This window comes from Scyliorhinus torazame, chromosome 2 (assembly GCF_047496885.1).
Source record: "Scyliorhinus torazame isolate Kashiwa2021f chromosome 2, sScyTor2.1, whole genome shotgun sequence".
Classification (NCBI taxonomy): domain Eukaryota; kingdom Metazoa; phylum Chordata; class Chondrichthyes; order Carcharhiniformes; family Scyliorhinidae; genus Scyliorhinus; species Scyliorhinus torazame.
In genome coordinates, this window is record NC_092708.1 from 39,977,578 (window position 1) to 39,995,458 (window position 17,881).

The window sequence follows — 17,881 nt, forward strand, 5'->3', positions numbered from 1 at the left end:
GTTAAAAGAAAATCAAGATGAAATACTTGGCAAACATTAAACTATGTTTTGGATTTGAATCAGTAACTTCAATAGTAGAGAACTGTAAACAGGGCCAATTAATTTGGAGTACAGTCTATTTCAAAATTCACGTCTAATTGGTGCAAATTTGTTTGGAATAAAATCAGAGGAAATGACTGTAAATTATGGGTTCAAATTCATTTCATTGGAATCAATTGTTCAATTGAACTTGGGTAAGAAGCAGAACTTACCTCCATTTTATGGCGCGTGCTCCAGATGCTTGGACCCCTTCATTGCAACCTTTAGGAATTCACAGCTACTTGGTCCTATACCAATAATAAGGTCAAAACAGTACATTTTTCTGAAAGTATGATTCACAGCTGAAGCGCACTCTCAATTTTCAAAAATAAGCAGGTTTCAATCTAACTGCTAAGGCCAGCATTCATTATCTATCCACCGTTACCCATGAGTATACAACTGAGTGGCTTGCTATGTCAATTCAGAGGGCAGTTAAGAGTCCAGATTCCCATATAGGCCAAATCGGGTAAGAATGGAAGATTACCCCTCCTTCAAGTGCAAAAGCGAACCAGAATGGATTTTTGCAATTGTCTGGTCACCATTACTGACATTTCAATTTCAGGCTTGTTTAATTAATTGAATTTAAGTTCCACAATTACCATCGTGGGTATTTGTACTCGTGTCCCAAGATCTTTAGTTAGGCTTCTGAATAGTCCAGCAACATAACCACTGTGTCACTGTTATGAGGATGCTCTGTTCGTCTCTGATCTGCCTACTGCTCTAAAATATGTGTTTCTGCCTTTTGAATCCTCTGATCTCTGTTCTCCCTCAAAATTGGCCTCACTTGCAAATGTGTGAGAAGATTAAGTGGACACATTTTAAAGTACCAAGTGATCCCAGAACTGGACCACCCTGGCACATTCAATCCTGTCTACATTGAAGAGAATGACACTGCCCCCACTTCCATTGACACACGACACAAAAAGATTCCTGGAAACGGTGACATCTCGAGGGCAATTTGAACCACACTCGCTGGGTGGGAAACCCATGGGATCAGGTGGAAGGCCGATTTTACATCCTGCCCAATGGGAGCAATTTTAACCTACCTCATCAATGCAAGAATGGGGGGCAATGGTGGCTCTACCAATGAGCAACATTGGGTGGTGTGTAAAATCAGTGGGATTTCATCTGTAGGTTTCCCACTTAGCGAGTTACGTTCAAATCATATCCACGGTCTACTTGTTTCTTTAATAGTTATTAACATGAAGGTAAAAGACACACTTTGAATTATCTGTAGACTTAATTACCTTTTCTGTTCTCAAAGGGATGTGCATCCTTTGAGGGGAGGAAAATCTCTTTATCTTTAAGGACACATGCACTGCTTTTCTTTCCGAGATTGCCAATGATGGCAATCTGTGAACCTCTTCTACTGAATAGTAAGTAGAATCAAATAAATGCACAGAAATATAGAGCACTTCTTAATTCACCGCATCCTGGGGGGGAAAGCAGCACTAATTGAAATCCTGTCATTCTGTGGGAATCCTTTTATAATGAAATCTTGTTTGGCACAACAATATTACACTAAGCGAGAAGCTAAACTGTTTTTGGACGAGCTCCAAGTTCCTAGGATACGTTATTAGAGGTTTTGAAACTTTGTTTTCAAATTAAAGACAGAGTACTTGGGTTGATTGCAGCGTAAGGATTTTTACCGACAGGAGAACGTTATGGCTGAGAAATTGGGCTCACCAACATCCAGTTTCTGGGCGCTATGGGTGTCCTTGGAACTCCAAAGTGGCATCCACTGGGGTGTGCGCGTACGCTTGTGGGCACAGTGGTTAGCACTGTTGTTTCACAGCTCCAGGTTCCCAGGTTCGATTCCCGGCTTGGGTCACTGTCTGTGTGGAGTCTGCACGTTCCCCGGCTGTCTGTGTGCGTTTCCTCCTGGCGCTCCGGTTTCCTCCCATAAGTCCCGAAAGACGTGCTGTTAGGTGAATTGGACATTCTAAATTCTCCCTCTGTGTACTTGAACAGGCGCCGGAGTGTGGCGACAGGGGGATTTTCACAGTAACTTCATTGCAGAGTTAATGTAAGCCTACTTGTGACAACAAAGATAAAGGGTGGGATTCTCAGATCTTGAGGCTAAGTGTTTCATGACGGCGTCGACATGCCCCCAGGAGCTGCAATTCTGACCCCTACAGGGGGCCAGCATGGCACTGGAGCGACCCACGCTGCTCCAGCTGCCGATCCCTGGCGTCAAATGGGCACCGTGCTTCGCATACCCACTGCGACCAGCGCCAATGCGCGGATGGGCAGTGCGACTGGCGCGATTGCGCGCATGTACGCTAGCTGCCTTCTTCCCACCGGCCCCGACGCAACATGGCGCAGGGCTACAGAGGCCGGCGCGGAGCAAAAGAGGCCCCCAGCCCGAGAGGCCGGCCCGCCGATCGGTAGGCCCCGATCGCTGGCCAGACCACAGTGGAACCCCCCCCCTCCCCCGGGATCGGACCCCCCTCCCTCCCCACCAGGCCGCCCCCAGATGGATGCACGCCGAGGTCCCGCCAGGTGAGACCACACATGGATGGCGCCGGCAGGACTCCGATTTGTTTTGCGGCCGCTCGGCCCACCCCGGGAGGAGAATTGCCGGGGGGGTGCCGCGAAGATCTCCAAGGTGCTGATTCTCCGCTCTCTGGGGCGGCGGCGCGCGATTCACGCCCGGCCCGGCGATTCTCCGGCCCGGCGTGGGCTGAGAGAATCCCGCCCCCCCGATTATAAAATTCCCTGAATGGCACCTTGGTTCAAGTTCTTGTGGAATGAACATCCACTGGGGGTATGCGAGCAGGTAGGTCATTACATAGGCATGCTTAGGATTACTTACGATATAGGGCAGAGAAGCAGACCATTCAGCTCAACCAGTGTTTATGGTCCACCTGACCCTCCTCCTGCCTTTTCCCATCGAAATCTACTATCGTAATCCTCTATTCCCTTTTCCCGCAAATGCTTGTCTAGCTTCCCCTTAAATGCATCTATACTACCTGTTTCAACCACTCCCTGTGATAGTGAATTCCACATTCTCCCCACTCTTTCTTTCCGATTCCCTACTGGATTCCTTGATGATTATCTGAGATTGATGGCCACTAATTATGCTGTTCCCTACAAGAGGAATCAATCTCTCTGAATCCACACTATTAAAATCTCTCCTGACGCCAGTCACTGATTTGATGTCCGCAGTGCCATTTTGGATGAAAGCAAATTACTGCGTAATCGGAAACAAAAAACAGAAATGGGGTGAGAGCAGAGGTGCAGGAAATGGGTCAGACACAGCTGAGAGCCCTGTTACCACAGTGGGTGGGAAAACACAATTAAGAAAGGATGAAGACATGTCAGCAGCACTGTTTTGGAAAGTGGCATCATCGGGAATGGTGCCATGGGCGAAAGAACTGGGAGAATGGGATGGAGTCCTTACAGGGTGTGGGGTGTGAAAAGCTGTAATCGAGTTAACTGTTGGAGTTGGTGGGCTTGTAATGGATACTACTGGACAGTCTATCCCCTGAAATGGAGTTAGAGAGGTCAAGGAAGGGAAATGAAGTGTTGGAGATGGACCATGTGACGGTGATAGAGGGGTGGAAATTGGAAGTGAAATTGATACATTTTTCAGATCCAGACAGGAACATGAAGCAGCACCGAAACAGACGGCAATGTACCGAGAAAATAATTGTGGGAGGGGGCCAGAGTAGCACAGAAACAAGGAATGTTCCACTTCCCCCATAAAGAGACAGGCAAAACTGGCACCCATACAGCTGCCTATAGCCACACCTTTTGTTTGGAGGAAGTGAGACAAGTTAAAGAAGAAATTGTTCGGTGAGAGGACAAGTTCAGCCAGACGGAAGAAAGTGGTGGATGGGGATTGTTTCGGCCACCTCCTCGTCCTGTTCCTCCTCTTCCTGTTCCTCCTCTTCCTGAGGCGCATTGCAAATTTACACTTTTCTCATTTCAATCTTTGTCAGACAAAATTGTTGACATCCCTGTCAGCAATTTTGTTGTATATTTTATATTTCAGAACTAAACAAGGATGACACTACTTTCTAAGTTTGCATAGACTTTCTTTACAGAGTTTTGTACAACACTTTGAAATGTTTACATTACGATCCAGCTCTTAACTTCTAGTTTCTGTATGTCTGTTTCTCTTTCTCCGAGATAACACCCAGACTTAACCAATCAAGCACAGTGAGCATAGATCAGTTACCAGACTCACAAAATCAAAGACAGAACAATTGAACACTACATGGTGGTTGTTAAATCCTGGAGGTAAAGACTATATGCCCTCATGATGGCCAGTGTGTGGAGAATGCGGTAGACCACCGCGAAGCAGGGTTCCTCCAGAGTGGATCCCAATTGTCATGCTCGTGGCTGCATGGATCTCATTGAATGCATACCGCCGCATGTGGTTTGGTTGTGAATGGGTGCTATGCGTATGTCCTTGTTTCCCAGCAGCTGCCCTCTGGTTTGAAGTGGTGGCTGAAAGTTTGCTGGAAGGGCAGACGGGCACAGGAAAAAGGCTTCATGACTACTACCAGATTGGTGGGCATTCATCAGCATGATGTGTTGAGCACGGTCGCACATCACCTGTAATTTCAGTGAGTGGTAACATTTGTGGTTATGATATATTTCAGCATTGAAACGTGATGCCCGCAAAGCCACTTGTGTGCAATCATTGACATCCTGTACCATGAGGAAGCCTGCTATCCTGCTAAGCGGACAGCATGGTAGCACAGTGGTTAGCACTGTTGATTCACAGCTCCAGGGTCCCAGGTTCGATTCCTGGCTTGGGTCACTTTCTGTGCGGAGTCTGCATGTTCTCCTCGTGTCTGCGTGGGTTTCCTCCGAGAGCTCCTATTTCCTCCCACAGCCCAAAGATGTGCAGATGAGGTGGATTGGCCATGCTAAATTTCCCTTAGTGTCCAAAGGGGTTGGGTGGGGTTGCTGGGATTCGGGTATGGGGGTGGAGATGTGGGCTTTAGTGGGGTGCTCTTCCCAAGGGCTGTTGCAGACTCGATGGGCCGAATGGCCTCCTTCTGCACTGTAAATTCTATGTCAATATCTATGGTCTGCCTGCTTCTCTCTTTTCAGAGAAAATGCAGTGATGTCCCTCTCCTGGTGTAAAAAGCCTCTGTTATTTATCTGATGCAATAGCATCCCACCTCCAAAATTCACTCCCTCCACCACCGACGCACAGTGGCAGCAGTGTGCAGCGTTTACAAGACGCACTTTAGCAACTCACAAAGGTTCATTTGACAGCACCTTCCAAGCCCGTGATCCCGACCACCCAGCAGGACAAGGGCAGCAGGTGTATGGGAACAGCACCACCTGAAAGTTCCCCTGTAAGGCACTCACCACCTTTACTTTACAGTATATCGTCGTCCCTTCTCCATTGCTGGGTCAAAATCTAGGATCTCCGTCCGTAACAGCACCTGGGTGCAGCAGTTGAAGAAGGTGGCTCACCACCACCTGCTCAAGGAAAATTAGGGGTGAGTAATAAAAATGTCGGCCTGGGTAGTAGGAGCAGGAGTAGGCCATTCAGCCCTTGAAGCTTGCCCCACCATTCAATATATCATGGCTGATCTGATTGTGACCTCAGCTCCACATTCCTGCCGACCCCAAATATCCTTTCACTCCCTTGTTAGTGAAGAATCTGTCCACCCCTGCCTTACAAGTTTTCAATGACCCTGTCCCCACCACTCTCTGGTGAAATGAGTTCCAAAGATTCATGACTCTCTGAGAGGAAAATAAAATCCTCATCCCTGTCTTAAATGGGAAATCCCTTATTTCTGAACTGTGCCCCCATCTCTCCAATCAGTTGGACTATTCTTCCACCCTGTCAAGTCCACTCAGGATCTTACATGTTTTAATAAGATCACCTCTCAAACTTCAATGGACACAGGCACAACTTGTCCAATCTTTTCTCATAAGATACTGCCCCCCACCCCCCACCCCACTAGCCCATCCCAGGAATCAGTCAAATGAATCTTCTCTGATCTGCTTCGAATGCATTTACATCCTTTCTTAAATAAGACCAAACCGTACACACTCCTCCAGATGTGGTCTTACCGACATCCTGGTACAAATGTAAAGAAATAACCTAACTTTTATATTCCCCTCCCCCTGTGACAAACAATAAAAGTCAGGAGGTTTCTTAACATGTCTTATGAAGAAAGGTTGAGGGAGCTAGGACTTTTCTCATTGGAGCAAAGAAGGCAGAGAGGTGACTTGATAGAGGTGTACAAGGTGATGAGAGGCGTGGATAGCCAGAGACTTTTCCCCAGGGTGGAAATGGCTGTCACGAAGGGACATAATTTTAAGGTGATTGGAGGAAGGTATAGTAATAGTAGTAATAGAACATACAGTGCAGAAGGAGGCCATTCAGCCCATCGAGTCTGCACCGACCCACTTAAGCCCTCACTTCCACCCTGTCCCCGTAACCCAATAACCCCTCCTAACCTTTTTTGGTCACTAAAGACAATTTATCATGGCCAATCCACCTAACCTGCAAGTCTTTGGACTGTGGGAGGAAACCGGAGCACCCGGAGGAAACCCACGCACACACGGGGAGAACGTGCAAACTCCGCACAGACAGTGACCCAGCGGAGAATTGAACCTGGGACCCTGGCGCTGTGAAGCCACAATGCTATCCACTTGTGCTACCGTGCTGCCCCAAATACAGACGATATACTGTAAAGTGCTGTTATAGGGGAGATGTCAGAGGCAGATTCTTTACACAGAGTGGTGTGTGCGTGGAATGCACTGCCAGCGGAGGTGGTGGTGTCAGAGTCATTAGGGACATTTAAGCGACTCTTAGACAGACACATGGACAGCAGTAAATTGAAGGGGTGTAGGTTAGGTTGATCTTAGATTAGGATAAATGGTTGGCACAACATCGTGGGCTGAAGGGCCTGTACTGTTCTATATTCTATGTTCAATTTCATCCACTTTCCTCCCCTTCCACTTGCTGCATACTAACTTTTCCTGATCCATGTACCAGGACACCCAGATCCCTCTGTACCTCCGAGTTCTCCAATCTCTCTACATTTAAATAATATGCTGCCTTTCTATTCTTCCTGCCAAAGTGGACATGTTCATATTTTCCCCCTTCTTCTCATTTGGCCAAATTTGTTCCCACTCACTTAACCTATCTATATCCCTATCCTTATATCCTCTTCACAACTTACTTTTCTATCTATTATTGTATCGTTAATAAATTTAGCAACTATACATTTGATCCCTTCATCCAAGTCATTGATAAAAATTGTAAATAGATGAGGCCCCAGCACTGATCCCTGTGGCAGTCCTCTTGACACATTTTGTCAACACAAAAATGACCCATTTATGCCTACTCTCTTTTCTGATAGCTAACCAATCATTCATCCATGCCATAACATTATCCCCTACACCATGAGCTCTTATGCTCTGCAGTAATCTTTGATGTAGACACCTTGTCAGATGCCTTCTTGAAATCTGAGTACAGCACATCCACAGGTTCCCATTTATCCATGCTGCTTGTTACTTTCTCAAAGGACTTTAATAAATTAGTCAAGCATGATTTAGATGTGGGAACTAAATGTAATGTTTCCAAATTTGCACATACCACTGCTGGGTAGCAGGGTGAGCTGTGAGGAGGATGCTTCAGTGTGATTTGGACAAGATGTGTGAGTGGGCAAATGCATGGCAGATGCAGTATAATGTCGATAAATGTGAGGTTATCCACTTTGGGAGCAAAAACAGGAAGGCAGATTATTATTTGAATGGCTATAGATTGAGATAGTAGAATGTGTAACAAGACCTTGGTGTCCTTCTGCACCAGTCACTGAAAGTAAGTATGCAGGTACAGCAGGTGGTGAAGAAGGCAAATGCTATGTTGGCCTCCATAGCGAGAGGATTTGAGTGCAGGAGCAGGGCTGTCCTGCTGCAATTATGCAGGGCCTTGGTGAGCCACACTTGGAATATTGTGTGCAGTTTTGGACTCCTTATTTGAGGAAGGATGCTCTTGCTCTAGAGGGAGTGCAGCAAAGGTTTGCCAGACTGATTCCTGGGATAGTGTGACTGACGTATGAGGAGAGCTTGAACCGATTAGGATTATATTCGCTGGAGTTAAGCAGAATGAGGGTAGATCTCATAGAAACCTATCAAATGCTAACAGAAGTAGACAGGGTAGATGCAGTGTTGCTCTTATTAGCCTTAGTTTTATTAGCTCTAATTCTGTCACCTTTGCTCACGAGTCGCCAGGTATCTTTCTGATACTGCCATGTGGTTCAAGCTCAAGTAATGATTAATAATGCAGCACACCGCTTAGTAAGTGTTAAATCAACGATTATTTATTATATACAGCAATAAATACTTATACAATAATCCTACTTCTAGACTATTACCTACTACTAAAGGCCAATACTTAACTTTGGTGATGGCCCACCAGGTCAAGGAAACGAATGGTCTATCGAATTGGGTCTGGCCTGCGGGATTCAAAAAGGCTGGTCGATAGTCTGGAACACCTATCTGCTGGCGATCGCTGGAGTAAGACTTACTTGTTTCTTCGTCGAAGGTTGCGAGTAGGAGAAGAAGGGTCGATCTGAACTTGGCCCCTATTTTTATAGTCCCTAGGGGCTTCCCGCCTCTCGGGGCAGACCTTGACCCTGGTCCCAAGTGATTGGACTTGGTCCCAATCACTGGGTTCGATATGCTCCAATAATGGGGCGATTTCTTGATCGGGGGGTGGTCGTCCACCTTTCTTTGTCTCAGCCACTGCTGGTGCCGAAAAGTCTGGATCGGCTTTCAATTGCTAATTTGTAGCAATTGTTCCCGGGGATGGCTGATTAAAATGCAGATGGCTGGGTTGATGTGCTGTTAATGGTTGCAGGTGTCGGTCTGGGCCGACTTCCCCAGAGCCGAATACACTGTTCTGCCTGCAGCTGTCCGTTTGAGTCCTGTTGGCTGATTTTCCCATCAGCCTCTTTAGTTCGCCATTTTAAATCGGGGTTTGGCCATTTTACTCGGGAATCAGCAATTTTAGGTGGCTACAGCAGGAAGGATGTTTCCGATAGTGGGGGAGTCCAGAACCAGGGGACACCGTCTGAGGATACAGGGTCGACGATTTAGGACTGGGATGAGGAGAAATTTCTTTACCCAGAGAGTGGTGAGCCTGTGGAATTCATTACCACGGGAAGTAGTTGAGTACAAAACATTGCATGTTTTCAAGAAGGAGTTCTTGGGGTTGAAGGGATCAAAGGATATGGAGGGAAAGCGGGAACAGGTTATTGAGAAATACAAACAGAAGATATTGGAAATGTTCAGCAGGTCATGTTGCATCTGTTAAGAGAGAGAGATAGAGTTAACGGGCGTATTGTTACATAAGTACATAAGAACTAGGAACAGGAGTAGGCCATCTGGCCCCTCGAGCCTGCTCTGCCATTTAATGAGATTATGGCTGATCTTTAAAAACAACAGGGCTGTGGTGATGGGAGACTTCAACTTCCCCAATATTGACTGGGACTCACTTAGTGCCAGGGGCTTAGATGGGGCGGAGTTTGTAAGGAGCATCCAGGAGGGCTTCTTAAACCAATATGTAGACAGTCCAACTAGGGAAGGGGCGGTACTGGACCTGGTATTGGGGAATGAGCCCGGCCAGGTGGTAGATGTTTCAGTAGGGGAGCATTTCGGTAACAGTGACCACAATTCAGTAAGTTTTAAAGTACTGGTGGACAAGGATAAGAGTGGTCCTAGGATGAATGTGCTAAATTGGGGGAAGGCTAATTATAACAATATTAGGCGGGAACTGAAGAACATAGATTGGGGGCGGATGTTTGAGGCAAATCAACATCTGACATGTGGGAGGCTTTCAAGTGGCAGTTGAAAGGAATTCAGGACCGGCATGTTCCTGTGAGGAAGAAGGATAAATATGGCAATTTTCGGGAACCTTGGATAACGAGAGATATTGTAGGCCTCGTCAAAAAGAAAAAGGAGGCATTTGTCAGGGCTAAAAGGCTGGGAACAGACGAAGCCTGCGTGGAATATAAGGAAAGTAGGAAGGAACTTAAGCAAGGAGTCAGGAGGGCTAGAAGGGGTCACGAAAAGTCATTGGCAAATAGGGTTAAGGAAAATCCCACGGCTTTTTACACGTACATAAAAAGCAAGAGGGTAGCCAGGGAAAGTGTTGGCCCACTGAAGGATAGGCAAGGGAATCTATGTGTGGCGCCAGAGGAAATAGGCGAGGTACTAAATGAATACTTTGCATCAGTATTCACCAAAGAGAAGGAATTGGTAGATGTTGAGTCTGGAGAAGGGGGTGTAGATAGCCTGGGTCACATTGAGATCCAAAAAGACGAGGTGTTGGGTGTCTTAAAAAATATTAAGGTAGATAAGTCCCCAGGGCCTGATGGGATCTACCCCAGAATACTGAATGAGGCTGGAGAGGAAATTGCTGAGGCCTTGACAGAAATATTTGGATCCTCACTGTCTTCAGGGGATGTCCCGGAGGACTGGAGAATAGCCAATGTTGTTCCTCTGTTTAAGAAGGGTAGCAAGGATAATCCAGGGAACTACAGGCCGATGAGCCTTACTTCAGTGGTAGGGAAATCACTGGAGAGAATTCTTCGAGAAGCAAATGGACATATTAGTGAGAGGCAGCATGGTTCAGTAAGGCCTTTGACAAGGTCCCTCATGGTAGACTAGTACAAAAGGTGAAGTCACACGGGATCAAGGGTGAGCTGGCAAGGTGGATACAGAACTGGCTAGGTCATAGAAGGCGGAGAGTAGCAATAGAAGGATGCTTTTCTAATTGGAGGGCTGTGACCAGTGGTGTTCCACAGGGATCAGTGCTGGGACCGTTGCTCTTTGTAGTATATATAAATGATTTGGAGGAAAATGTAACTGGTCTGGTTAGTAAGTTTGCAGACGACACAAAGGTTGGTGGCATTGCGGATAGCGATGAGGACTGTCAGAGGATACAGCAGGATTTAGATTGTTTGGAGACTTGGGCGGAGAGATGGCAGATGGAGTTTAATCTGGACAAATGTGAGGTAATGCATTTTGGAAGGTCTAATGCAGGTAGGGAATATACAGTGAGTGGTAGAACCCTCAAGAGTACTGAAAGTCAAAGAGATCTAGGAGTGCAGGTCCACAGGTCATTGAAAGGGGCAACACAGGTGGAGAAGGTAGTCAAGAAGGCATACGGCGTGCTTGCCTTCATTGGCCGGGGCATTGAGTATAAGAATTGGCAAGTCATGTTGCAGCTGTATAGAACCTTAGTTAGGCCACACTTGGAGTATAGTGTTCAATTCTGGTCGCCACACTACCAGAAGGATGTGGAGGCTTTAGAGAGGGTGCAGAAGAGATTTACCAGAATGTTGCCTGGTATGGAGGGCATTAGCGATGAGGAGCGGTTGAAGAAAATCGGTTTGTTCTCACTGGAACGAAGAAGGTTGAGGGGAGACCTGATAGAGGTCTACAAAATTATGAGGGGCATAGACAGAGTGGATAGTCAGAGGCTTTTCCCCAGGGTAGAGGGGTCAATTACTAGGGGGCATAGGTTTAAGGTGAGAGGGGCAAGGTTTAGAGTAGATGTACGAGGCAAGTTTTTTACGCGGAGGGTAGTGGGTGCCTGGAACTCGCTACCGGAGGAGGTGGTGGAAGCAGGGACGAGAGTGACATTTAAGAGGCATCTTGACAAACATATGAATAGAGGGATACGGACCCAGGAAGTGTAGAAGATTGTAGTTTAGTCGGGCAGCATGGTCGGCACGGGCTTGGAGGGCCGAAGGGCCTGTTCCTGTGCTGTACATTTCTTTGTTCTTTGTTGTTCTTTGTGGACTCAGCTCCACTCTCCGGCCCATACACCATATCCCCGAATCCCTTTATTCTTTAGAAAGGTATCTATCTTTTTCTTAAAAACGTTTAAAGAAGGCGCCTCAACTGCTTCACTGGGCAAGGAATTCCAGAGATTCACAACCCTTTGGGTGAAGAAGTTCCTCCTACACTCCGTCCTAAATCTACTTCCCCTTATTTTGAGGCTATGCCCCCTAGTTCTGCTTTCCCCGACCAGTGGAAACAACCTGCCCGCATCTATTCTATCTATTCCCTTCATAATTTTATATGTTTCAATAAGATCCCCCCGCATCCTTCTAAACTCCAATGAGTACAGTCCCAGTCTACTCAACCTCTCATCATAATCTAATCCCCTCAACTCTGGGATCAACCTAGTGAATCTCCTCTGCACTCCCTCCAGTGCCAATATGTCCTTTCTCCGGTAAGGAGACCAAAACTGAACACAATACTCCAGATGCAGCCTCACCAACACCCTATACAATTGCAGCATAACCTCCCTAGTCTTGAACTCCATCCCTCTAGCAACGAAAGACCAAACTCTTAATCACCTGTTGCACCTGCACACCAACTTTTTGCGACTCGTGCACCAGCACACCCAGGTCCCTCTGCACAGCAGCATGTTTTAACATCTTGCCGTTGGGGGTAGTATGGTGATAGTAGGGAGGCTTGCTGTGGCTATCGTCCGAGTCACAGTCGCTGTCTCTGCTGCTGCAGTCTGTGGGCGTTCCAGGACGGAGTGTAGATTTTGGGGGTGGAGTCGAGGGCGAGTCTGTGGCTGGGCTGGACGTGGTGGGGATTGGTCTGGTTACGTTGGCTGTGGGCGGGGTGTGGTCTGCTGCGTCAAGCATGACGTGATGGGCGTGGTTTGACTATGCTCCATAAGCCTTTAACTGGTTTATATGAAACCACGCAGTCTTACCATTTGGGTATTTTATTTTGTATACCGATGGGCTTACTTTATCCGTAATGGAGTACGGACCCGAGTATTTTGGAGACAGGAATGTGCTGGGGTTGTATAGAGACAACATCACTTGTTGTCCTATATCATACTCCGCTGCATGCACTGCCTTATCAAAACAGGCCTTGCTCTGTTTCTTTTTGGTGCCCAATTTAACTGCGGCTGCTAACTGAGCCGTTTTTACATGAGCAACTAATTGCTCCACGGCTTTCTCATGGGTGAGGTCCGTAACTTCTGGGCTGGTCAGGTCTAAACCTAACAAGTATTCTGTCCCTTTCATGGGGCGTCCGTCCGGTCATGAGAGTGTGTGGGGTGTAACCTGTGGAGGTGGAAACAGTGTTACGCAAAAACATCAGCGCAAACGGGAGGACTGAGTCCCAAGTGGTGTTGTTCTGCTGGACCATTTTTCTGAGGGTGGTTTTTAGGGTCCGATTCATGCGCTCCACTATACCACTCGACTGTGGGTGGCACGCAGTGTGGAATTTTTGGGTAATGCCAAATATCGTGAGGACGCTCTGGATGACCCGTCCTGTAAAGTGAGAACCTTGGTCCGATTCAATACTGTGGGGGAGTCCCCATCTTGTAAAGATGTGGTGGGTTAGGATCTTGGCTGTGGTTTTCGCGGTGTTGGTGCGGGCTGGAAATGCTTCCACCCACTTTGTAAAAGTGTCTATGACCAGCAGAACATATTTATAGCCATTCCTGCAAGGAGGCAACGGACCTATAAAATCAATCTGGAGGTTAGTCCAGGGGCTGTTAACGGGTCGGGTGTGGCTGAGTTGGGCCTTTTTGGCATATCTATCGGAGTTGTTCTGCGCACAGATAAGGCAATTCTCAATGTAATGGCTTACATCTTCCTTGAGATTTGGCCACCAACAAAGCTGTTTCAGGTGGGCTGTAGTGGGATTGATTCCCTCGTGTCCATGACCATCATGGAATAAACAAATTCATTGGTTCCTATCCTGCTCAGAAACTACATAAAGGGTGTCCTTTAACACCACACCGTCATGTGTGGTCAGCGTATTTCTGAACCTCTCGTAGGAGGCTGGAAACTTCCTTTTCACGATCTCAGTGAGAGCACTATCCTGCTTCTGGGCCTCTACTAAATCCTCGATCCTAGTCTGCGTGACCTGAACTGCACTCACTGGCGCACTCTCTGGCGCGCTTTCGGGGGGTTTCCAGAAATACCCATGCCTGGATCCTGCCTTAGCCAGTGCGTCGGCTTTTACATTTCCAGGGGGGGAGGAACGATGGTGGCTGCGGACTTTTATGATGCCAAAAGTCCTGTCCCAGGCTTTTTGTAAAATATGGCGGAGTAATGGGGCTGAGGGGAGGGGTTTCCCATCCGCGGAAACAAATCCTCTTGTTTCCCACAGGGGCAGAAATTCCGTAAGGCTGTTGCAGACATATAGGCTGTCTGAGTATATGTCTGCTGGGCTGGGGAAGGAATCTGGGTGCTCTACAATGTACGCGATGGCCGCAAGCTCAGCTGCCTGCGTGCCTAAGTGTCCGGGGTTTTTTAATGCTATCTCCTCGAGGGCACGTCCCTGTGCATCCTCAACATAAATCCCGCAACATGTTATGCGTTGCCCATCTAAGACTGTGGAAGGTCCATCCACATAAATCTTAATGGGGTCACACGTGTCCGGGTGAGGGGGCTCTGAGATGGATTACCTATTTTTCTGGGGGGTGTTTTTGCTATAAAGGGGCCTGTGTTGTGGTGTGGAGAGATGATTTCACATTCATGGGGGGTTCCGGGGTACTGTAAATTGTCCGCCAAGTATGTGTGGGTCTTTGTCCATTTGACTGTGATGTCCCGTACTTGTAAGAGAAGGGTCCACCTAGCTGCGCGTATTTGGCTGACGGTACCGTCCTTAAGTCGTCCGTCCAGTAAAAGTTGGGTGGGGGTGTGTTCGGTCAGAATGGTGATGGGGTTCAGTCCGGTAATATAGGAAAAGTACTGGACTGCCCAGAAAACTGCGAACAGGTGCCTCTCACAGGCTGAAAATCCCTGCTCCACAGCATCTAAAATTCAGGAGGCATAAGCCACGGGTCTTAGCTGGTCGTGCCGTTCCTGCAGGAGCACGGCTGAAAGGATGCGGTCTGTGGTCGCTACCTCTATTGCGTAAGGGGCAAGCGGGTTTGGAACTTGTAGTGCGGGGGCGGCTATGAGCGCCTGTTTTAATGATTCCACAGCATCCGTATGCTGCGGAAGCCATTCCCAGGGGGCTCCTTTCTTTAGGAGGTCTGAGAGGGGCGCTGCCTTGCTGGCGAAACCGTCAATGTGGTTTCGGCAGTAGCCAGCCAGTCCTAAAAACGACCGGAGGGCTGAAACATTCTGGGGACGGGGCAATTTAGCAATCGAGTCAATTCTTTTATGCTCGATCTCGCGTTTGCCGTGTGTGATAATTATACCCAAATATACCACTTTTTCTTCCAAAATCTGGGCCTTTTTGGGGTTTACTTTACAGCCAATGGAATGTAACAATTCCAGGAGTTCGGACAGAAGCTCAATGTGATCTTCCTTGGTGTCTGTCTGCAGTAGTAGGTCGTCTACATACTGTACCAGGCATTCGGGGCGAGAAAACTTTGCTAGTCCATTTGCCAGCTGTCGGTGGAAAATGGAGGGGGAGTTGTGGAAGCCTTGTGGCAGGCATGTCCACGTGTACTGCTGTGCTTTAAAAGTGAAGGCAAATTTGTACTGGCACGCCTTTGCCAATGGAATGGACCAGAATCCATTACTGACGTCCAAAACCGTGAAATATCAGGAATTGAGTCCCTGTTTGAGCATGGTCTCGGGACTTGTTGCTACGGTGGGGGCTGCTGCGGGGGTGACTTTATTGAGTTCCCGATAATAAATGGTCAAGCACCATGATCCGTCGGGCTGTCTCACAGGCCAAATCGGGGCATTATTAGTAGAGGCTACCGGTCTTAGTACGCCCTGCTCTAATAAGCTCTCTATAACTTTTAGGATTTCTCCCTCTGCTCCTAGGGGGAATCCGTACTGTTTTGGGGGTCTAGGGTCCGGTCCTGTTACTTGTACGGAGCCAGTCATCTGTCCACAGTCGTGCTTGTGGGTCGCGAATGCTGCCCTGTTCTTTTGCAGGACTGCCCTAACCTGCCGGTCCGTGCTGAGTGTGGTGTGGTTGAACCAAAACTCGCCTACTGCGCTAATTTTGTTCATATAGTCCCCTACGTTGAGCGTTGCGGGGGCTCTAGCGGATTTCACCATCTTCCAGACACACTGGTTGACTGGATCGAAGAATAGGTGGTGGGAATTCATAAAGTCGATTCCCAGAATGTGTCCTGCTGTGTGGGGCAGGTCTACTAAAACTACGGGGTGTTTTGTGGTTATGTTTCCAATTTGAATGGGTACAGGGGCCGTGATATGTCCCTGCTGTGAGTGGCCTGTAAAGCCGCTGAGGGTGATAGTGGCTGTAGTGGGCCACGTGTCCTGACAAAGGGTGGAGGAATTTATGGTGGTGCGGGACCCTCCTGTGTCCCAAAGAAACTCGATAGGCTGTCCCCGAATTTTCGCTGCGACTACGGGTCGTCCTGACCTATCCCAAAGGGTATCGCAGACCCAACTGGGGGAGCCTGTACACCGTCAGTCCGTTCCGGTCAAGTCCGTCTGATCCGAACGGGTGCTAATGCTATGGATGGGCTCTGCCTTTTTCTTACTCAGAGTGCCTGTTTGTTGGGCTCTCGGTGGCTTTTTAGGGGCATTGCACTCTTTTGCAAAATGTCCCAAATGTCCGCAATTGTAGCATTCTTGTGATTTTGTTGGGGGGCTGTTCTTTCCCTCATTTACCCAGGCGGGGTTGTGAGGTGTGGCTTTTACTGCCTGCATGTCTGCGGCGGCTTGCTTTTCCTCTGTGGTTTTAGTGGCGGGTCTATTGTGAACAGACTGCTCCCAAACGCGGGACAATCTTTTAACCACCCATTTCTCGTTATGAGCCTCCTCCGAGGGATCATAACTACTGCAGGCATTCTGTCCTGCCTCTGTGGCATGGGAGATAAGGGTGCGGGTCCATTTGGCCATATTGTCTGGGGACAAATGGGCACGGTCTACGTCTCCAAAAACGGCTTTGAAGTGAATCCACAGGCGTCCTGCAAATGCTGTGGGGTGCTCAGACTTCTTCTGCCTACACTTATTGAGGCCATCTACGGGGTCACCCCGGTTATACCCGATCGCATCCAGGATCGCGGTATGCATTTCTGCAAGGGTGCCTCCTTCTACGTTCTGTGGGTCGGGAAGGGCTGCTGCTACCGATGGATCTAAACTTAGAACCATGAGCTTTACATGCTCTCTCTCATCCAGGCCGTATATGGTTGCCTGATGTTTGATGGTGGCAAAGAAATGGTGTGGGTCTGAAGCGGGGAGGAACGGTGTGATTTTTGCACACGCGTCCCGTAATTGGGTCACTGTGAGGGGGGTGGAATATAGGAATTCCGCCTCGTCTGATGTGGCTGTGCGGTGGGTTGTTACAGGGTTCATCGGAGCCTGAACTACCTGCTGTGTGGGGGGTGGGGGTGCTTTTCTCCTTTGGGGCTTTCCCTGCGCACATGTTCCCTGAACATATCTCTGCATGTTTCCTGTCATTTTTCCCAATCAGGGCCGTCTTCCTGGTCTAATTTTTCCCCAAAGGTTTCTTGAAATCCCTTTTGGACAGAAAGCAGTGACTGCAGGTCTGCAATTTGCTTCCGGCACTTTGCATGGTCTATGGTGCTCTGTCTTTGTTCCGTGGTTGCAGCGTGGAGCGCTCCCAAGGCTGCCTTGAGATCACTACATTGCTTCTGTAGCGTTGCCACCTGCTTCTCTGTTTCTTTCTTTACCAGGACTGCACGCTGCGTGTCCGGATAAGCCTTTTCGTACTGGGACTGGAAACTACTCAAATGCGCCAGACAAGACTGGTGACCCCGTTTGGCGTCAGCCACCTCTTCGTCCTTTGCTGCTAATTTCCGCCTTAATTCCAGTTTCTCTTTCTCCACCTCGCATACATCGACTTTACTCATACGATGTATGCCCTCTACTTC

At 48.1% G+C, this 17,881-nt stretch overlaps 1 long non-coding RNA gene across 1 annotated transcript in view; it reads right to left on the minus strand.

Annotated features, from left to right (window-relative positions):
* Positions 1–239: 239 nt before the first annotated feature.
* The window catches only part of LOC140407763 (uncharacterized), a 119,941-nt gene continuing 102,299 nt past the window's right edge, over positions 240–17,881 (minus strand). Inside the window, exon 3 of the long non-coding RNA XR_011939786.1 lies at positions 240–326. This is a non-coding gene — a long non-coding RNA (uncharacterized lncRNA). The remainder of the gene's footprint in view (positions 327–17,881) is intronic.